A 22,327-nucleotide genomic window follows, 5' to 3' on the forward strand; every position below is an offset into this window, starting at 1 on the left:
AAAAAAGGCACTATAGGGGTGGCAAGAGTCTTAGCCAGTATCCACAAACCCAGGGGTGACAGATGCAGGCCATCTCTGGCAAAGCATTGAGGTCTGTCAGTCATGTCATCCCAAGCAGACAGATACTGTATCCCCTTAGAATGACACCAGAAACTTAGCCAATTGCTAAAGTCAATCATTTTCTGCTTGTACTGCGGCATCATTCTGGGTCATGGTAGGATGCTGCTTAGGGCGAGGGTCATACCTGCCTGGGCCACATAATCCGAGAGCTCCTCCATGTCTCTTTTCATGTAGTCCAGGGAAGTGTGTCTCAGGTCATTCACACCCACATGGACAGTGACGAGTCATACTTGTACTTGTTGTGGAGTGACCTGTGTGCATGTGTTATGTGTTGGATTCTGGCACCTGATAGACAGCTGACTGTCACCTTCTCCTTATTCAACCTACTGAGTGGGACATCAGTGTGCCTCACTATCGAGTCACCTATGATTAGTGTATTGGGCAAGCTGTTTTGCCTTAGGGGCTTAGGGTGAGGGGCACACTGTGTAGGTGAGCTATGTGTCTTGTGGTTTGTGCTGTGTTGTGCTGGTCAAGTGTGTTTCTGCCTTGGAGGTCTCTGCTGTTTGGGTAGATTTCTATTGAGAGCCTCCATGAAGGTGGGTGTGTGGTTTATGTTTTTATATGAGAGCTGTGATGGCGGGTGTTCTGGAGGGCTATGTGTTGCATGTGGTGTGGTGCAGGTGTTGACCTTCTCCTCTTGACCAGCTATTCCAGTCTTGGCTTGAGAGTGCATGGCTTCCAATTTAGATATATAAGTGCATCTCTCACAAGTCTAAGTGTTGGGAGGTAAGAGGGGAGGGTTGTCTGTTTATATGAGACAGTTTCTTCACTGACTCAGAATGCCCAAGTTCACCAGTTAATAGGAGAAAGCACAGGGAACTGACCTTTAGACATGCCAGTAGGGATGGTCATTATTACTAGTACTGGAGCTGTTTTGTTATGTATTCCTTTTACAGGAAAAATGTCACTCAAGGTGTTTGACTCTGTACAGAGTACTGCCAAGGACTTAAGGGGCAACTAATACATAGACCCTGAAAATTTAAGGATGAAGTATTTAGGCAGATATTCGGAAGTTAGAAAGAAATCAAGCAGTATTTACTGAGAAATAAAGAATTAGCTTGTCAAGAATGATGAAAAGAAGGAAGTCGCATGAATGGCTACTGCCTGGTTACTACTAATGCTGGTCTCAGCACAGCTTCACTCTGTTGGGATACAATACTCCTTTGCTTCTTCTCTCACCAGAAGCAAAATGTTAGCACCAATCCCAAGAAGAGAAGCAAACCATGGGCTGTTTGGTGATCCACAGTCTTGTCCCAGATGATGCAAGGGTGTGCAGGCTTGTAGCCTTTTTCTGGTAGATTGTTCGAATAGCAACCAGACCAATCATGTACATTAAGCACAATCAGTCACTCTCCAGCCAGAGTCAGGAATCAATGCAATCTGCTCCTACTCTCACCAGGATCAGAATATAAGCACAGATTCCAAGCTGTCACCTATAAAGCAGTTATTAAGTTTTTTGGTGATCAGCAGTCTCCAGGAAATAATGTAACTGCACTCCTTCTCTCACCAGGAGAAAACAGAAGTGCTAATCCCAAAATGACTACTGAGAGGCAGAATATGGGCTCTCCAATAACTGGTAGTCTTGAAATAGATGATTAAAGGTAAGATGAAAAAATAGTTTATCCTAAACACTGCAGTTTTCACTAGAGGAGTTAGATGTGAAAGTAGGTAACTTAAGTGGGAGGAAACCGGAGCACCCAGAGGAAACCCACACTGGGCAGTAAAGGCATAGCAGTTGAGGAAGCTAGAGATGATGGAGATGAAGTACATGAGACGGGTAGTAGGGTGCATACTGTAGGAGAGATGATGAAATGAGGACATAAGAGCAGAAGCCAAAATAACTCCAATTTCAGAAAGGGTCAAAGAGAAAAGATTACGGTGGTTCAGGCACATGTGCAAAAAAGGCAGAAGACAATCTGGTGAAGAATATTTGGGACAGACAGGAAGAAGGCAAGAGAAAACAAGGGTGTCCAGCAAAGAGGTGGATGGATTGTGTGAAAGAAGGCCTATGACAGTCAGACAGGAGTGTTCAAACAGGCAGAAGAGTGGCATTGAATAGAGAGAGAGAGAGAGAGAAAGAGAGAGCGACAGTTGACATGAAACCCCGACTATATATATATATATATATATATATATATATATATATATATATATATTTGGGACCCTTAATAACCTTTTACTGGCTTGCTTATACCACTTAATACTACAAGGCATCATAAACACCTAATCTCTTAATTGTATTACTTTCATGAAACAGTCTGCAATCTATACTATGTGGGTTGTACAGTAACTACCATTGTCTAACTCTGACACGTTCACACTATACTCCCAATCACCATGAGCAAACTGACAATATTAACATGAACTGCTCAAGTTTCAGTAACTCACAACCAATCATTCGAGTCACAGTATACTGATTATCAGCAACAAGTTTTAAAAAAGTGCTACGCACACCTGGATTATAAATATGCTAGCTCCAAGGCTGCACAAACGTGAAGAAAGGATGTTTACCTACACACTCTGTGTTTTTGAGTGGCTCACACTGAAGTACACAAGATGAGCATTTGGCAATGAGAAGATATGTTACAAGCAGCTGATCACTGAGCAAACAAAAGATAACCGTGTGGGCTGTGTGGTTACTGATATTTAAATATTTGGCTGAGGAAGCATGAGACAGGATGAGGGTAAACATCAAGTGTTCAGATTTGCTACTACAGTGACCTCTTCTTGAGGAGATTTAGTTCGGTAAGTACCTTAAACACAGCTGTACTGTCTGCACTTTCCTATTCATTCTCACATAAGCACAGAGAGAGTGTTCATGAAGTGCATGCCAGTAGAAGCTGACCACCAGTGACTACAGGACACTAGAGCGCTCCTATACCTAAATGGCTGGCTCCTAGTAGCCACTTTCAAAAAAGAGCTTTGTAGAGTAAATGAGGAATCTGATTTACATATTTCTCTTTCCTTGGAAGCTACTGGAAACGTTGTAAAGTCCCATATTGTTTCCTGTCAGTTGTATACATTTGCATGCAGCTTGGTAGATGAAAGATGTGTCAGACATTTTCCCCTAGAAAGGATCCACATCACCCTATTTGCAGTTCCCACTCTCCTTTTGTTGCCCAGTTCCACACCCAGCATGCCTCTGAAGAAAGTCGATGATATCAGCTGTTGCAGTGATAGTGTCTTATGCCTGGTACCATCTGAGGGTTCAGTAGTGGATGTTAGGTGTACACAATATATCAGGAGCAGTTTCTTATAGAATCAGTAGTAACTTTGTTGAAAACCTTCAAGAAAGACTCAGGAAATGTCTACCTTCAGTAGGGAAGGCCCCATCCTACCATTTCCTCTAACAACCTTGACCGAGGCACACATCACAAGGCTTAAGGACCAACCAAGAATCCTTTCCGTATATCAGGCGTAATAGAAAAAGGACATGTTCTTCTTTCCTTTAATGGTAAAAAATAAAACAAATCTGTTGATCTAAGAGGTCCATCTTCATTAACTTTTAGAACAGATGTTGCATGCTATTCTCAGATTTGCTCAAAAGAAGTTGTCACATGCTGCCTTTTTCAGAAATGTTGGCATTCTGTGGTGAATTTTGAGACAAGTTTTAGAAGCTTTTTTTTTGTTTTGCTTCTTTTTTCTTTCCCTGATTGTCTCAAGTTTCTTCTAAATTTTATTTTTTTCTGTGAAAGTTATTTTTTTCTTCTGATGCCCTCCTCAACTCTCTCACAATGTTCACCCCTCTTGGTACAAAATGTACCTGCAGCTGGGCAGTTCTACTCCTGGTGGGTAGACTGAGTGTTAATATTGTTTAGGTAATTTGCACAACGTTTCTTAATGTCGGCTTTGCCATGGCTTCAATAAAGCCTTTTTTGTATCACAGGGTGTCCCAGACTCTTTCCACTCTTCAGTTGAAGCTTTGGTCACCTTAACCTTTGTATCTCACCTCTTTGTCTTCTTCTAGTTCCACTGAGTTAATTTCTTCCAAAAAGAAAGTTAAAAAAAGTTGTTCAGGATTCTTCCATGGATAAAACCATGTATGCTCCTTATAAAGAGGAACCTGCTCCTTCTTCTACTTCTCTGTGATATATTTGCTGCAAGTTTGTGATTAAAGATGCCAGACAGGTATCAGTGGATCAGTAATAATTCCATATACTTTGGTGATGGAGTCAACTCTTTGCCTTGAGTGGTGCAGTGGTGCAATAGTTAGCATCGTTGCATCACAGCAAAAGGTTCTCCAGTTCAGTTCTTGGCTGTGGTGCCTTTTGTGCAGAGTCTGCATGTTCACATGCTATTCACATTCTGTGTTCACATGGGTTTGCTCTGGTTTCTTCCCACATTCCAAAGGCATGCATCTGGAGTGTTTCTCCCCAGACCTCTGCTGAAAATAGGCTCTGTCCCAGTCAGACTTTCCTAGTAAACAAATCTTAAATAAATAAATTTTCCTATTACCTCATTTCGGGTTTGCCCTGTCTTTTCAAGACCAAGGATTCCCAGGTCACTCCAGTTGTCTCATACACACCCAGTTATCAGTCATGACTAGTTAGCTGAGATCTTTTGCTGTTTAGATGACAGCTGATCCAAAGTAAATATCCCTGCTTCCTCAAGTCCAGGGCACAAGGGATTGAGTTTTAATTTTCATCAGTATGGCATTTTTTATCCAGTACAGGTTTCTCCAGTGCCAGTGACTCCAACACCAGCCTTGACTCCAACAGGCCTAATGATATCTTGCATGATAGTGACTCTCTGCATCTGTTCCTCCATGTGCTCGAACAATGTTGTGCTTTCTGGTATCAGTTATACCTGCACCTGTCTATTCTATTATAGTGTCTGTTTTGTTAGCACATTGGTATTCTTGACATTGGCAGCCTTGGTGTGTAGCAGTCCAACACTAGGGATAATCTCAGAGTTCTTGGCATTGGGACCACAGGTACATATATTCCATTTTTATGTCATCACTAGTTTTGGGGATTTTCAGCAGGTATCTACATATAATCCATCTATACAGCCTGATTGCCATTTCCCAGCCCAACAGCCTAACTTATTGCCCCAGCCCATGATCCCATGCAAGTATGTTGTTGTTGCTTCTACTAAAAGAATCATTTAATGCTCAGATTTAGAGTAATCTTAAAGAGACCTAGAAAATTTTTATCCAGGAATAAACACCTGGAACCAGTTTTGGAACACCGTATGGAGCTACTCAAGAATGAGGAAGGGGTCTGTTCAGGGAGGTCTAGTCCTCTGATGCTGCCCTTTCTCTCAGCAAACACTACAACAGACCTCTCATTTCACTGCCTCAAATCCCAAGTGTTATGACTTAACACTACCGTGATTTTTATATCAAAGTAAATGACTTTTCTCCTTAGCATCAAAGTATGACAGAATAACTTAATTCATAAGTACTATGTAGATGTCTTCTTTTCTTCTTATGTTATTCTTTAATCCAGAAAGTACATTTTGGGGGTTATTTCTTAATGTTCAGCTGTTACATTTGCTCACCTATATAGCTTTGTTCTTTGCAGCATTATATTGAATAGCTCTAGTGAAGCTGTGTATGATTAAATTACCAGTGATCTAATAGGAACTATGTCATAAAAGAAGAAATTGCCTTTATGGCACTATTGCAATTATGTGTAAACTGACAAAAGGTCTATTTTTTAGCCATGTGTTAGTCTATCACATGCTTAAAGTAACCTCCTCTCCTTAGAGATAACATTATACAGATCTAGAAAAGGTCACCTGTAATGGGACACATGAAAATATATTGATTTGTACAGTTCAGATAGCCCTTTCTTCCTCACAGAAATTAATATATGTTATTTTCCTGAAGAAATTTATAGTGTTAGTGTTTTCCATTCAGTGAAAAAGATAGAATCCTCCTTGTCCAGATCTAGCGTTGCTGTGTCTGCCAGTCTAGTAACAGTCCCGCACATGGCAGCACATCAGCATCAACCCCTGTCAATGCTGTTTCTACCAAGCCAGTTAACAAATAATTATGATTATTCCTTTTTCCTTTTTTCACTTATATCTAATGTCAAAACTTGGCAGCATCTCTAGAAAATGGATTACTGGACAAAATGGTTGCCAGACATGCTTCCCTTAGTATGACATGTGACTGTCTTTCCACATTTATGTTCTTGGCAGCTAGGCTAGGGTTTCTAGGTTCAATGTGCAATTGAAACCCAGAAAGGGACACAATTTCTGTAGTTACTGACAGTCAAAGGTGCCATTGGTGCAAGAATACCTTGTGCAGTACTATTTGTCAAAGTGTACATTTAGCAATATTTGTTCAGCTGTTATCTCAAGGACCCCATGCCGAATATCATGAACTGTTTACCACAAAGAAGCTTGGACTGCTCATGATTTAGACTGTTTTAATTGTTACCAAGTAAGTAAATTAATACTTTGAGCTCTACACTTTCTGAAATATGAAAATGAAATATTGTGAAAAAAGAAGTCCCAGCCGTGCATTTCTAATTATTACAGAAACAGAAAACTGGGCAAAGAAGCATTGCCCTCCATCACTCAGCCCCATTTATTCTGATTTAATATCAGTTCCTGAATGCTATCCTGTTATTGGCAGTACTGCTGTGCTTCACAGCCCTCAGCATTCTCATCCTTTACTTGATATCATTATAGATGTAAAGAGATTAACATGGGAGAACCCTAACATAATTGTCCAAGTCCCTAAGAGGAAGGACTGGATTCTGTGCTTCCAAATGATTGTGCAATGTGGGAATAGACACCTAAACCAGATTATACTGAGACTGCAGCAGCCCTTTACTAGACTCCCACCACCCTGTTATCTATTTAAATCTGGTATTATGGGCAGGCCTGACAAGCATGTTTTTATGTCTATAACTTCACTATGAGTGCTGAACTACCTGAAACATATGTTGTACTTTCAGTGGAATGTGGCTTTTAAACAGCAACTTGTGGTAGACAAATTGCCAAGTGATCAGTTAAATGACAAGATGCAGACCAAGGCAACTGTGTTCTCCATTCTAGGTAACATTATGATCTGCTTGGCTTAAAGTATGGCAATAGAAGCTTAGAAAGGGATACAATCCAGCATTACCATAAGGTAGCATGCCTGGCTTACCTGATTATGCTTACAGAGAAAAGAAAAGACTTTTTTTAAAGCATTTTCTGCCCCCCCCCATACTAACCAACCAAAAGGTGGCTGCAATGGCTGCCAGTTCATTCTTCTCTGGAATGAGAGCTCTGTGCCCATTTGTTTCCCCATTCAGCAAGAGTAGCCCATGGCACAGCTATCAATAAGGCAGCCATGAGGAACCTTTTCCTTTAAGTTCCTGACTACACCTCCTTGATGGTGACTTGAGCTCTTGCACCACAGCAGAGAGCTGCCAATACTCTGTAAGTATGAGTGCATGCACTCTCCCACACACACCATATTACAGCTACCAGACCCATCTTAAGTATCCACAGCCATAACCCCCACTGGCCTCCATCTACCCCTTGAGCAGCATGATCAAGTGCTGGAATCTCACCAAATCACTCCCCGATGTGGTGCACTGACCATAAGCCACACCTTTCCCACTATCTACCCAAGCTTTTCTAGGACCTGAAATACTAATCAAACTCTGATCACCTGGTTTACATTCAGAGTTTTATTCCTGTATGGCAGAAAGCTGGGAAAACTGATTTTCTTTAATGCTCCCCTCAAGGAAAACATTCTGTTAAGGCCTGAATTCTCAGTTTGTCTGAACTACATGAAAGAAGATGAGCAAGCACTCACTACTACGGTTATAAAATTATTTTTTTACTAAAATATTTTTATTAAAATTTTGAAGAAAAGAAACAAACATTACAAAAAAGTAAACTTTTAGTGCAAAATACAATTCAGAAATATGAATAATTACAATTAAAAAAACAAGTAAAATTATAACTATTTGCAATATATACAAGCCTGAGACCAACAAGGTAGTAACTGAAACTGAAAAAACTTAACAACAGCCCAAATAATTAAGAAGATGAAGATGACAATTCCATAAGGTACAAAACCTTTGTCCAAGGATTATTTCTTAGTTTGTTTGGATAAATTCACCTTTCTTTTACTTTGATTTCTTTAATTGCAACTTCCTTTAAGAGAGTGAGAACGTCTTCACATTTAGTTTCCAAAGAAGATTTCCAGTTCGTAGTAATAGTTTTCCTGGCCATAGCAAGTATAATCCAAGTTAAATAAGAAATGTCTTTCTTTTGTTTATCTATTCCTAGAACATTAAAAAGAACCATTTTTTCTTAAAATAAATTAATCATTCCACAATGCTTTAAAAAATCTTGTATTTTAACCCAGAGGTTTTGAACCATGTGACAATGAAAAAAACATATGTGACCCGTTAGCTTTACTTTGTTTATTACTTTCCCAGCATCTAGAGAATTTTTCTTTTGTCATCCTTGCAACTCTAGCAGGTGTTACAAATGATCTAAATAAGTATGTCCAAGTAAATATTCTCCAATAAAGGGTCCAAGTTGTATTTTTAACAGAGGAAAGAATTTGGCTTTCATTTTTGTCAGTAAAAGCTATAGAAATTTCTTTAGTAAAAAGTTTCAAAAACATTTATCTAAGTTTGAATAATCCTTGGCTAACATTTGATACATTTTTGAAATTAAATTATTAAATTATCAATGGTCATAAGCAGTTTTAAAAAACAGTATCACTACCCATTCAGGAATTTCAACTAAATCATAATTAGATGAAATAAAAAAATTAGTTTGGAATGATGTTAAAACTAATTGTAGATAATTTAATTCCTTATTGTTTATATATAGTTTCAGCAGATTTATATGTAAGTCCTTCAAAACACTGGAACCTGTAATAAAGATGTTTATTATTCCAAGAAATGAGGGCAACAACGGTAGTGCAGCGGTTAGCGTTGCCACCTCACAGCAAGAGGTTCTCCGGTTCGATTCTCGGCTGGGGTGCCTTCTGTGCAGAGTCTTCATGTCCTCCCTGTGGTTGTGTGGGTTTCCTCTGGGTGCTCCGGTTTCCACCCACATCCCGACATGTAGTAGGTGGACTGGACACTCTAAATTGGCCCTAGGTGTGAGTGTGTGCATGTGTGTGCCTTCTGTGGAAGGTTGGGTGCCGGGCTGGCAACTCGACACAGTAAAACTCCACTGCCAATCATGAGCGGACAGATGATCCACTGTGGCGACCCCTAACCAGGAAAAGCCGAAAGAAGAAGATTATTCCAAGAAATAAAAATATGAGTAGGTAGTTTATTCATAAAACTTTTAGTTAATGAAAAGGGAATTACAGATTCAAACCAAAATCTGTACTTTGAGTTAGTTAGTATTGTTCTTTTAAATTTGTTTAAGATTGAGTTTAAGTAAGTTGAGTTAGATGATGTATTTGAAGGTATTTGAAGATATTTACAGATATATATCCAGAACAGATTATATAATTTAGTATTTATTGAAAAATTTTAGTTTATTAACATTCAGTAATTGTAGCTGTAGAATTTTCTAGTTTGATATATAATTTGTGTCTATCCAGTTAAGAATCAATTTTATAATTGTTGCTTTTGCATAAATTTCTGTATTAGGAAAGTTCAAACCCCCATACTTCCATGGTCTAAAGTGATGATTTATATTCAACCTAGATTTGTTTGGATGCCATAAAAAGTTTATACATAGTCTCTTTATTGATTATTCAAATTAATAAAACCACACAAAACTACTTAAACCACAAAGAAGAAACACTGATGTGGCCTGTTATCAGGAACTGCAAGCTGGCATCAACCTCAAGAAATGACGACAGTTTCCCTAGGTTTCGTCTTTATTCACAGACTTCTTCAGAACAAAAAACCTGTACAAGCTTAAGGCAATAAATACACTCCCACTAATTATTGTTCAATTAAACATACCCTTCTTCCAATAAAATGTCAATGAGCCTAAACTTTAACTTGAAATACTTGCAAGCATATGATATGCACCTAATGTTCTCATATGAAAACTAATAAACACGAATGTATGTTATAAATACTATATATGCATGAATACTTTATTTTTATTTTAAAATTAAAACATATTATGGGATGAATTGTAAAAATTCCAATTGGATTTAGTGTAACAAAAAATTCTAATTGGATTTAGTGTAATATTTATTTTTTATTTTTACCTTCATTTTCACTTTTATTTTTGTTTTATTTTTATTTTATTTTTTGTTCAGTAATTTAGTGATTTGAAATAATGGTTGAAACATATTGTGATTCATTGTTTTTAGTTTTCATGTGTAGTTATGATGTTTTGTTTCATGTATTTAATAAGAATAAAGTATTCATACATATATAGTATTTATAACATACATTCATGTTTAGTAGTTTTCATATGAGAACATTAGGTGCATATCATATGCTTGCAAGTATTTCAAGTTAAAGTTTAGGCTCATTAACATTTTATTGGAAGATGAGTATGTTTAATTGAACATAATTAGTGAGAGTGTATTTATTGCCTTAAGCTTGTACAGGTTTTTTGTTCTGAAGAAGTCTGTGAATAAAGATGAAACCTAGGTAAACTGTCATCGTTTCTTGAGGTTGAAGCCAGCTTGCAGTTCCTGATAACGGGCCACATCAGTGTTTCTTTATTGATTGTATTTGTTTCTTATTTGGTGGTAATATCAGAGATTGCTTTATATATAAAATATTAGAAATAATTTAATAATATGTAACCTATTCTCAAATGAAATGTATAGTTTATTACAATAATTAATGATATTAAATAAATATTTTTCATAATTATAATTTATAGTTTCTTCTATATTATTACAAATGTGAATGCCTAAGTATAGTATAGTTTTAGATTCTTCACCTAACAAATGAAACATTTGCAATTAATGTATTTTTCCTATTAATAAAATATGTTTCAATTTGCAACTATTAAAAAGTAAGTTTGACATTCTTTGAAATTTGTCTAGTATTTTATTTAGTTCTTCTAATGTTTCAAGAGTATTTTAATTGTTAGAAGAATATCAGCAAATAAGATTATTTTGAAGTTATAGTCATCATTAAGTTCTAAACCTAAGATTTTAATATTTGAAGTAATTATGACTGCAAAGTTTTCAATAGCTAAACTGAATAATAAGGGGGAGAGGGGACAATCTTGTTTAGTTTCTTTGTTTATATTTATAAAATTAGAGGTATACAAACCTAATTTTACATATGTTTTATTTTATATATATATATATATATATATATATATATATATATATATATATATCTTAGCAATTCAATGAAATTATGAGGAAAATCAAATATTTATAATGCTTTAAATAAATAATCCCAATATATAAAACAAAATGCTTTTTCAATATCCACACTGATAAATATAGTCAATTTCCCTATTCTTAATCACATCAATCAATGCAATTAGTCTTTTAATGTTATCAGCAATCTGTCTTTTGTAAATAAATCCTGAATGATCTAGACCAATTATTGCTGGTAAAATTTCTTTCATTCTATCAGCTAATATTGACATGAATAACTTGCAATCTACATTAAGCAAAGAAATAGGTCAATAAGAACATTCTTGAGGGTCTTTACCCTCTTTTAAGCTAGGAGTAATTTGTGAATATTTCCATGAAGGATGGACTTGATCTATACCTTGTACTCTTGAAAAAACATTTTGTCAGATAATTATAGTCTTTTGGGGAAATAAGTTATATAATTCAGGTATTATTCCATAATTTCCAGGAGATTTGTCATGTTTGATATATTTTATTTTTTGAATAATTTCTTGTAAAAAATAGGCTTTAATAAATTATTTTGTGTAAAGGAGAAATCTTCTTAAGTAAAGTGTAATCAATTTTATCTAATAATTTTCCTGTCTATTCATAACTGGTTTATTTAAGAGTGTATAGTGATTTCTGAAATTTTCCAAAATGTCACCAATATCTGAGTTTAGTTTATTTGTGATGGGATTTTTAATTTCTTTAATATTATTGCTTGTTTGAAACTTAATTATTTTGGTTATATTTCTTATATGTCTAGGAGATCTTGAATAGGACACTCTCTTGAGCTTTTCTAGGGCTATTTCAGTTTTATGAGATATTTCATTATATTTATTATTTAACTTTCTTATCCCATCTTTATTCTGCCCAACCTTATTGTCATCCTTTTTAATTTTTTCCTTTAATTTTAGTTGTATCTCTAACAGTTCTTTGTTCCACTCTTTTAGTTTATATTTGCACCATGAGATTGCTTTTCTATAAATATATGCTTTGAATGAGTTCCAAATCATTCTTTGATTACAACTAGGAGTTTCATTAAATAATAGAAAAAAATCAATCTCTTCTATTAAGCATGTTTTGTATTCATTCATTTTGTTAATATATGAAGGAATTATATTCATAAAAGTAAGGTTTTTATAATGCATTTCTATTTTTAGAATTAAAGCATTGTGATCTGAGAAAAGACAGGGTCTTATATTAAAGTTAATTATTTTAGATGTAATATTCTGAGAGATTAATAACTTATCAATTTGCGCTTGTGTACCATAATTAAAAGAGTAATGAGTGAAATTTAAAGAATTTTTATCTTCGACATTAAATGTGTCTTTTATGTTGAAAGTATCTTTCCAATCTTTGAGAGATTTTGGTATAGTGAATAATTTGAATTTTCTTCTTCAGATAGATTCAGTGTCAACTAATATACAATTAAAATCACCATCTAAATTAAATTACTTTTATAGTTGTTGATTATAAATTCAGATTTGTTTTTTTGCTATTCTAACTCCCATTCCAGGAACCCAGTAAAAATTTACTAAAGTCCAAATCCTGTCACCATATTTTATGGTAATCAGCATAAATAAACCCTGTTTATCTTCATGTTTAAACAAAATTTGGGGCATTTGAATCTCCCTTTTCTATAAAATTGCTACTCTTCTTCTTCTTTTTTGGATTTAAATGAAGAATGAGATAAGGTTATATACTTATTAAAGTTCCAAAACTGAGTGGGTATTTCTTGGGTATAAAATTCCATCCCCTACAACATAACTTTCCTAGAATACAGTTCATAGTAGCAGCTGCAACAGGAGGGTGCTGGGCAAAGACAACTCCATAGTCAGGAGCCTCCATTTCTGGTGCTTACAAGGAGGTCACAGTCAACTACAGGGGGGATCCTAGCAGTAAAAGTCACTCCAAATCTCAAGTTTGGGAAACATCTCTAAAAATGGATGAAGGAGATAATCCAGAGGTTGTACAATACCTTCTCTCTTCCTTTTTCAATTCCATCTATATCCTTGCCAGACATACAGTCCTGTCAATCATTTGGCAAAGAATGAGAAGAACACCAGAGAGGAGAATGGATCTTTTTTTTTGTTGTTGTTGAGAGGTGCTATGATCAGGGATTGTAAGCAGGTGCCACATCAGCCAGCTATGACTACATGTGGAAGAAGATGTAGCTGTAGATAGAACTACTTGAGAAAAGAGGCAGCTAAACTGGTTGGCAGTACTCTCATTTGGGTTTTGCATATTTGGAGTTGGTTGTGAGGCCTGAACTGGGTTTAGCAGTTTGTTAATTAAAGTCCAGATGGACTTTGGATTGCTCTTATGGAGGGTTTGTTGTACAAAACAGTAATTTTTCTTACCTTTGATGATAATATATTTTACTTGGCCATATAGCTGTCTATAAACCTGCATATTTGGGACTGTTGTTTTTGCTCAAACCTTCCAAGCTTTACTGCTCTGGATCATCCGAGTGTGTGTGTGTGTGTGTGTGTGTGTGTGTGTGTGTGTGTGTGTGTGTGTGTGTGTGTGTGTGTGTGTCTGTGTGTCTGTGTGTGTGTGTGTATAGAGGTGAGTGGGACACATAAAAAGGACCTGAATGGCTGGGGTGGGGTGGGGGGCATGTCATGTATCTACCCACCTGGTTATGTGTCAGTAGAAGGGATGTCCTTTTTTTTTTCGCTGTTCAGTGGAAGAGTTGGAGGAGGCGACATAGATCAAACTGTAACAAGCTGATCACTTGCAATGTAGAGACTGGCTTCTTACAGTGACGTGTTTTTTTTTTCTCTTCTCTTTAAGAGCTGAGGGGGTGGGGTGCTGGTTCATAGTACTAGCTCAGCTTCTGTTTACTGCAATGGTTTTGTGGCTAGTAAGACTAATCACTGTTATAATTATTTCAGAGTTGGTGAATTTTGTGATAATATGCATGAAAGGAGAACTATCCAGTGTTTTTTTTGTAAAAAATGACAGTCCTCCTGCATTTGTATTAGATCAATCATTCCTGATAATATTATAATCTGATGGTATAATATCTATATCTTGTTTTATGCCATAGACAACTTTCAGTGGCAGCGAAGATGTCTGGAGAGCATATTGTTACCCAGGTATGTATTTGTTGGTGCTTATTGTAGATAACTTTCTAAGTTAATATGAAATAGGTGAATTCCAGGAACTGAAGGTATGATGGCAGAGGAACAGAAGCTTGTGGAGATGTAGTACTGGAGATATAAGACTAGGGCCATGGTGCATGTCTACACATAGTTTTAAGGATGAGAATATGATATGGTAGGAATAACATTTTTTTTTTCATTTGATTCTAAGTTTGATGTGGGGTTTTAGTGGAAATGGATGTTCCTTTATGTATTTATGTTGAGCAAGCAGGATATAGGTTGTCTGGTATAGTCAGGAGGTTACAATACGATGAGTTTTAGAGGTTATGCCAGTGCAGAGTATTTAATGGGCAGTGATAAGATAGTATGTGTGCTAATATGCTGAGAGAGAGATGTAATTACTAACATTCGAAAAGAAAACATGGTGATTTGGAATTTTTAGAGAATAACAGCTTAAGGTGGTAGAGTGTGAATGTCTGTAATAAAACTATTGTATAATATGGCAGAGATAATTAGACTTGTATATGCCTATTGGATATGAATAGGAGGTGTAGGTGTAGATGATTTGGATACAATCTTTGCAAGCAGAGTTCTTTATGGTATAGGAAGTGAAGAGAGCTGGAGTTTACAGTTAGTAAAGATTGAGGAAAGTACGTGTGCACTATGAGGAACGTTCCTCATTATGACTCTTAAAAAATCTATGTTCTTTGCATTTCCACATTGAAAGAGTCTGCCACACATTCATTGTTAAGGATGTATTCAACTGATATCCATGATAAATAATCCTGAATCATATTAATTCATCAAAAAATGTTCTATGAGTGCAAAATAACACATTTTAACCATCCTGTGAGCTTCCTCATTTAAGTTGTAAGTAAGCTCTCAGTAAGTGTTCCCCACAATTTGTCCATTTGTTCCACATTATGAGAGGGAGTGTTTCATATTTTGGAGATGGAAGGTTGAGAGCTGTACCTCGCAGGTATAGTTAAGCTAGACAGAAATTGGTTGAACTTAGCTGGTGAGTAAACCCAAGTGTTATGACTTAACACTACCGTGATTTTTATATCAAAGTAAATGACTTTTCTCCTTAGCATCAAAGTATAACAGAATAACTTAATTCATAAGTACTATATAGATGTCTTCTTTTCTTCTTATGTTATTCTTTAATCCAGAAAGTACATTTTGGGGGCTATTTCTTAATGTTCAGCTGTTACATTTGCTCACCTATATAGCTTTGTTCTTTGCAGCATTATATTGAATAGCTCTAGTGAAGCTGTGTATGATTAAATTACCAGTGATCTAATAGGAACTATGTCATAAAAGAAGAAATTGCCTTTATGGCACTATTGCAATTATGTGTAAACTGACAAAAGGTCTATTTTTTTTAGCCATGTGTTAGTCTATCACATGCTTAAAGTAACCTCCTCTCCTTAGAGATAACATTATACAGATCTAGAAAAGGTCAGCTGTAATGGGACACATGAAAATATATTGATTTGTACAGTTCAGATAGCCCATTCTTCCTCACAGAAATTAATATATGTTATTTTCCTGAAGAAATTTATAGTGTTAGTGTTTTCCATTCAGTGAAAAAGATAGAATCCTCCTTGTCCAGATCTAGTGTTGCTGTGTCTGCCAGTCTAGTAACAGTCCCGCACATGGCAGCACATCAGCATCAACCCCTGTCAATGCTGTTTCTACCAAGCCAGTTAACAAATAATTATGATTATTCCTTTTTCCTTTTTTCACTTATATCTAATGTCAAAACTTGGCAGCATCTCTAGAAAATGGATTACTGAACAAAATGGTTGCCAGACATGCTTCCCTTAGTATGACATGTGACTGTCTTTCCACATTTATGTTCTTGGCAGCTAGGCTAGGGTTTCTAGGTTCAATCTGCAATTGAAACCCGGAAAGGGACACAATTTCTGTAGTTACTGACAGTCAAAGGTGCCATTGGTGCAAGAATACCTTGTGCAGTACTATTTGTCAAAGTGTACATTTAGCAATATTTGTTCAGCTGTTATCTCAAGGACCCCATGCCGAATATCATGAACTGTTTACCACAAAGAAGCTTGGACTGCTCATGATTTAGACTGTTTTAATTGTTACCAAGTAAGTAAATTAATACTTTGAGCTCTACACTTTCTGAAATATGAAAATGAAATATTGTGAAAAAAGAAGTCCCAGCCATGCATTTCTAATTATTACAGAAACAGAAAACTGGGCAAAGAAGCATTGCCCTCCATCACTCAGCCCCATTTATTCTGATTTAATATCAGTTCCTGAATGCTATCCTGTTATTGTCAGTACTGCTGTGCTTCATAGCCCTCAGCATTCTCATTAATGTGTTTTAAGAATAATAAAGCATAGCAAATTAAAGGGAACCACGCTCAGGAGAAAAACTTATTCGCAATAATTAAACAACTGCATTTGAAAGAAAGGCAGCCACTGACAAGCTTTGATTGCTCAAAGCAGCTCTTTAAGACAAGTGGCAACTCCCTTTCACCATACTTAAGTGAATTAGATGGAAGGGGTAGCTTAGGATATGATATCAAACAAGGAACCACTTATGAGAATACTGCTAACTGAAGGTAGTCCTGAACTTCTTTGAGATTCTGTCTGGAAGCTGTATGCTTGTATCTGCTGGACACTTTTGTGACAAAAAAGAACTCAACAGTCTCCCTTTCTCACAGAGTTGACTAGTTGACATACAATGACAGACAGACAGACACACATGCACAAATATATATATATATATATATATATATATATATATATATATATATATATATATATACATATATATATATATATAGCATAGCCCCATCATGCTGTCATCTGACCTGAAGCTACTGACATTCACACTGTCTACCTTGATTAAGTATTTCCCCTAACTACTTGTGTAACTCCTACATAACTCATTGTGGTGGGGCTCCCCAAAGAGAATGGATCTTACTTTCCTGTCATGGCTGAAGGAGTGAGAGCCAGGAGCCCAGCTAGCCATACAGGCCATCCCATTCACAATGGGGGAAGGCTTTCTATGTACCTTAAATGTCCAGCATGAAATGTGTGCATTGCATATTATGTATATGTGCTGCTGTATATCAGCGTGGAATGTGTACAGTGTATATCATCTGTATGTCTTCCATATATCAGTGTGGAATGTGTGGAGTACAGAGTATCCATATGTGTTTCCACATGGCAGCATAAAATGCATGCAACAAAAAGTAAATATGTCTTCATCAATGCCATTTGCCAATCAATATCAGACTAAGTCAAAATTGTCTTCATTCATAAGTTTAAACAAAACTTCATCACTTAAACTATTCTTTGTGTAGTCACAATTTTACCACTACAGAAACAATTTGCATCTTTCATGGACAGCCCTAGCCCTTTCTCTCAGCATGCCTCCCTTCTCCATGTTAGCTTCCCCTGACTTTACAAAAAAAAAGTTGGAACTTGCCTAGGTGACCTGGACTAATTTCCCTAGTCATTATATATGGCTTTGTTTTTTTCCCCTAAACGTAGGCCACATATCAAGCTGGGACTAACCTGTGAAATTATCAAGCAATTAATTAATTACTAATCAAGATAACACTGTTCCAACATTTCAGTTGGAATATTCCACTCCGGTAAAACTTTTTCATTTTGGTGGAAATGGGGAAGGATAAGTAAGCCACGAACATGGCTCTCTTTTCAGTAAAACAGAAGCATTTGGTGCTTTTGAATTTGAATGTTAATTTATTTTAGCATTATGGCAAGTATAGCAGATAGTATTTTTGTTGTATGACTATAGCTATTTACAATTGCAGCATATTTAAGGACCTGTAAAGATTACCTGACCGAATGAATCCTGAGTGTTACTTTTTGACATCAAGTGCTTGAAAGAAAGTGACCAACAGTGCAATTGAGAAAAATCTGCTGCACTGATTTATACACACTACATTGTGTGAAACATTGAGAGTTAATTATATATAACCCCCCTTTTATATATTATCAGCTCCATACAATGTGATATGAGTGCAAGTCAAAGAAATGGATTTAATGATGTTCTATCAGCCTTCTTCTAATCAATGTACTGACTCTCACCAAGTATAAAAGTGACATGAAAAATGCTAATGCTAAATGCTAATGGAGCTATTGCAGATCTTTTTTTAGGAGGCCACTGACATATTTCTCTGTATGACAGCTATGACAGAATCACCTGTTTTGATAAAGTGCTTCTCGTCCCTTAAAACATTTTTGACAGCTCTGTATTTCGGAAGGGTAGGTGAGGGTGGTACAAATGTTTCACATTGTTATGTCAGGGTCATCTGTGTGACAAGAGTATCTTATCTGACATCTGCTGTGTAAAGGTGATATTATATATGTGAGCTTAGTGTTACTATAGCAAATTAAAATTCACTCTTGCAGTTACTCATGTGGAAATACAATATTTGTGTGCATGTGCAGTTACTCATGTGGAAATACAATATTTGTGTGCATGTGTATATGTATGTGCGTGTTTGGACGGGACATAACGGTTTATAATAACCATCTGTGTTTCCTGCCATTGCTCTTGTAATGAATATATCATTTTGTTTACATGTGTGGGGGTGGATGCATGTTTATCACTGCCTGATACTGCTGAGGCATGGATATTCTGACTGTGTTTTTTCTTGTTGTTTTTTTTAAGTTTTGTAACAGTAGTGATGTATAACTCCAGTATGTGGGGTGGTTTGCAGATCCACACCAGAGTATGACACTAATATAGCAGCCTGTATCACTTTCCTGTCACCTGTCGTATAAACTGCAGCATTTGTTTGGGAACACTGTATTACCTACCATTTCTCACTGCAATGTCTGCACTTATTGTACTGATATCATGTGGTATTCCATGATTTTTGTGTATGTAAAAACACAATTTAGTCTACAGAAGGGTGCATATGTATTGGATAAGCAATAGTACACTCAGTCAATTTGTTTTTTTTAGTCAATTGTATTGCTGCCTGTAATAAACTGGGGCTTTAGTCCATCATGTACTGTCCATATTTACATTCTGCTGCCCTCCCCTTATTACCTTATATGAGGGAGATATGGATTGTGTTCTGGTGGGCCTGAGTCAGTACATTGCAGGAGGCAGGGGAATTTTTATTCAGTATGTTATGCATCAGATGCAGATTCCCAGGAAGAGCGAGAAGCCAAGTAACTTTGTGGTGATGCAGGGTGTAAGGTGCTTAGAAAAAATGCAAAGAGGCATAACACAAGCTTCATGCTGATGCTTCAGAATCTTTACCACAGTTACTGCATGAGATTGAACACATGACATGCACCTCCCAGTACTCATAACACTGCTTTCGTAAAGCTATATACCAGTGTATACTACATCCCCTTTATTATAAAATGACTATGAAACTATAAATCAATCAGGATGCTGTAGTGTTCATTACTGTACAAAGGTCCAGAAATCTACTCTTAAATATATACCCAGGGTGTATATTGTATTGTCACAAGCTGACAATATCGAATCTGATATTGTCGGCACGACAATATTGAAAGTGAAGAATATCGGCCAGGTAAACGGAAATCTCCATAGAGGGAGATTTCCATTTACCTCAATGTAGTACGGTCTCAGATTTGGTATATTTAAGTAGCGGGGGTGGCAGCCCCCCATGTGGGGGTTGCACGGGGGCTTGCCCCCCCGCATATGCCCTTTAGTTTTTTTTATTTGCTTTTTTGTTTTTTTATACTCGTTCATATTTTATTGCATCGATCAATTGTGTTTGACATTTATTGCTTCGATGCAGTAAAATTTCGACAAGGTAATATAAACGCTATACCAACATGAAATGGCTAATACAATCCCATAATCCAACTCAACATTTCAAACGTTATTATATATTCCATGCAGTCCCTGTTTTTTGCTGTAATTCTGAACTCTGTACATATATGTGCACTTACTGTAAAGTATCATCATACAGATTTTTGTTCCGTATATGAGCATCCTTTAGTTCTCTGCTGATTCGACTTCTGAACTTCCTCACTCTGCTCATCAGCCTGAGTAGTGCATGTCTGATGTGGAAGATTCCGCACAAGTTTCCCAGTACTAAATTCATCATTCTGACACAAGATGTCTAGCTTAAACTTGTATTAATCTCCAGAGTCACTGCAACTTCAAGATGATTTTTTTTGGTCTGAAAAGGTGATACTGGGACAGCCCTAGACTCAGCTCTCTGAATTATCCATTTTGTATAAATGTGTCTGGTTTCTTCTATATGTATATAAAGTGGCCAGTGATATACCGAGATCTTGGCTTTTGTGCATGACTTGCATGACAAGTGCTTCTGTCTGGCCCTCCTGCTGATTCTTTAGTACTCATACTCTTACTTTATGCCTTATGTGCAACTTAGACAGCACTGTGGCATTTCTACCATATCAATGTTTTTGTTTATGCTGATCTTTCTTAGGCAGATAAATGACATTACTTGTATGCTGCAGCTGTGAATATTTATGGTCATGTAACAGAGGCACTGTCTGATATATCTGCCATAGCAATAAGAAGCACTGCCCCACAAATACAGAAACAGTTTGCTTCAAGGAATAGGATTGTCCCCCATCTTAGTTACTTATGAGCACAGCATTTCTTCAGAGCAATAGCTAGCAATTCTGGCACCTTGTGCTATTCCCCACTCTAGCACACTCCTTCAGCTCCTTAAAATGCACCAAACTGCAAGCAGCTTCTACAATTTATACCACATGTGCTTCATTCCTGACTGCAAATGCATTACCTGCATTGGGTTCTGAATATTGGCAATGCACTAGAGACTGATCACCATTTGTTGATCATGCCACCTAACACTTTGCAGCCAGGGTGGCTGCACCATTTGCTCCACCTTAGCTATGCCTTTGCATTTCTTTATGATATCTGTTACTATCCGTATCATCCTCTCCACCTGATCATTGCTCTGGAGTTATTTTAAACAAGGTGCTTGAACTCCCAACCTGTTGCAAAGTTTCACCAGTACTGGTTACTAAATTGAGGCCACTTTGCTAAAATTACAGTATCTGGAATGCCATGTCTAACAAAAATGCTCTGATGTACATATCACACACTAGCACTCATAGTATTTTTAATCTGACTTACTTTGGAAATTTGCAGTTATAGTCATGCAAACCAGGTAATTATCATCTCAGAAATGCAACAAATCATTTCCATCCCTGATACATTGCAGTTCTGGTGTTCCATGTAATCTCTTCTTTATGATTCTGATTTTGGACATGAACATACCTGACAGTTTCTATATACTTTGACATGTTTGACCATTAGAGAACATCACAAATGTTACCCTCATACTGCTTAACACCTAAGCCAAAGTCACAAATTTTTTTCAGCTTGACTTCACTCATTTGGTAAAGGTATAACTCATTTAGCTGACTTGAACATGAGACCTTGAATACAAGTAATCTTGTTTCTGTACAGACATTATATTTTGAAATCCTGGCATACTGCTGGTAATTGATATGACCAACCTTTTATCATACATTAACCTCTCATTTCTCTTGTTACACTGGTTACTGAAGAATAACCCATAAAAATGTAACTCTTCCTCTAACAGGTCTTTTTACTCTTTGAGAGTAGCTCTGTTGAATAAATCAGCAATATAAATTTGTTTGCTTAGACTGTACCAAATTGTTAAGTCATAATTTTGCAAATCCTGCATAATCATTTGCAGTATTGGTGGCACTTTCTGCAATAATTGTTTGAGAAAACCCTGCAGTGATTTTTGATTAGTCTCAAAAAATCTGGTTCAGCGAACACACACACACACAGAAATATACTTTTACAAATTTTCTAATCTACACTAAT

Source organism: Protopterus annectens, chromosome 5.part0, assembly GCF_019279795.1.
Source record: "Protopterus annectens isolate FY-2018-M chromosome 5.part0, PAN1.0, whole genome shotgun sequence".
NCBI classification, from domain to species: domain Eukaryota; kingdom Metazoa; phylum Chordata; order Ceratodontiformes; family Protopteridae; genus Protopterus; species Protopterus annectens.